Raw genomic sequence first — 1,749 nt, forward strand, 5'->3', positions numbered from 1 at the left:
AAGACAAAATTCCAAATGGAGACAAGCCATTCAGTCCTTTCATCCATTCACCAGGCGACTCATTGATAACCTTAGATATGCTGGACAAATATTTTCTCATCCCGATCGATCCAAATTCCAGGAAATACCTAGTTTTTGTCTTCTACGACAAGGTGTATAAGTTTTGGCCCCTTTGTTTCAGCCTTTCTATGAGTCCACAAGTATTTACTGCTTCGATCCCCATTGTAGGAAAAGTGCATGAAGGACATACACAAAATTCTTCTTCATACCAAAGAACTGGACCTTCTTATCAGTCTTCAATCCCAGTTGAACCTGTCACAAGAGATCCTCTATTTTGCTGTCAAAAGAAAGACTGGGAAGTCACTTCAACTTCTGAGCCCCACTTAGACTTTTAACCAGATGCCTCAGACATAGGCTGGGGAGAGCCTTATGGGGGAATCAGGAAGTATCTGTTATGTGGACCCTGGATCAGCAAAGCCTTCATATAAATGAGGGAGAACTGAAAGCAGTTCATGTAGGCCTTCAGTGTTTTTTTACTAAGGTCCACAACAAAATAGTGGAAGTGCATGCAGACAATACCACGGCCTTGGCACATATCCGAAAACAAGGCGGCACCCATTTTTTTTCTCTGCCAGGCTGAAAGAGATGATCTTGTGTAGGGGGATGAAAATGAAGTGACTCTGGTCAACCGATTTATCCGGGGCAAGTTAAATGTTACGGCAGACAAGCTGAACCATCAAAATCAGGTCCTTCCCACTGAATAGACCCTGGATCGTCTGGTTTGTCTGGGTCTTTGGAAACTGTGGGGCTGGCCAATGATAGACCTGTTTGCCACCTCCAAGAACCATCGCCTTCCTGCATTTTGCTCTCCAGTCCCAAATCCTCTTGCATGGGCAACGACGCTATGCTGCAAGATTGGTCCAATGTAGACTTTTATGCTTTTACACCCTTCAGCATGATCAGAGATGTGGTGAGCTAGTTTCAGTCACACCTCAACACAACTATGAAACTCATAGCCCCATTTTTGACCCCTGAGGGAGTGGTTCCCGCACCTTTTTCGGCTATTGGTAGATTATCCAAAACTCCTTCCCCAAAAACCATCTTTACCAAGAGTTGTCCACTCTCGCCCTGACAGGCTTCAGACTGTCTGCAAGCTTGTCAGAGTGAAAGGTTTTTCAAGGGGAGCTACAGAGGATATGGCATGATGCAGGCAAACATCTTCTGGGGTTGTCTAACCAAGCCAAATGGGCCGTCTTCCGTTGGTGGTGCCAAAACCACAATGTCTCTACTTCTTAGAGTTCTTTAACTCAGATTGCTTATTTCCTCCTTCATCTGAGAAACTCTAGAAATTTGTCTTCCTCCACCATTAAAGGGTATCGAGCTATGCTTAGCTCAGTTTTTAAACATAAAGGCTTAGATCTTTCGTCGAACTCTGAAATTAGTGACCTGTTAAAGTCCTTTGTTATGTACGACAAAACAAAGGAAGGACAATCTGGTCTCATGGAATCTGGATGTGGTCCTGAAGTGGCTAATGGGTCCAACTTTTGAACCCCTTCATTCTGCTTCCCTTAGGAATCTCACATGCAAGACACTTCCTCTCTGCTTTAACTAGTGCTAAGTGCATTAGGGAAATTCAAGCTATTGTTAAAAGGGTAGGTTTCTCCCAAGGAGATGCAGTTTGCTCCTTCACCCTTGATTTTATTTGCTTCGAACAAAGAACCATCCAAGCGGTGGACATTCTCGATAATG

The sequence above is a fragment of the Macrobrachium nipponense genome, chromosome 27, assembly GCF_015104395.2.
Source record: "Macrobrachium nipponense isolate FS-2020 chromosome 27, ASM1510439v2, whole genome shotgun sequence".
Classification (NCBI taxonomy): Eukaryota; Metazoa; Arthropoda; class Malacostraca; order Decapoda; family Palaemonidae; genus Macrobrachium; species Macrobrachium nipponense.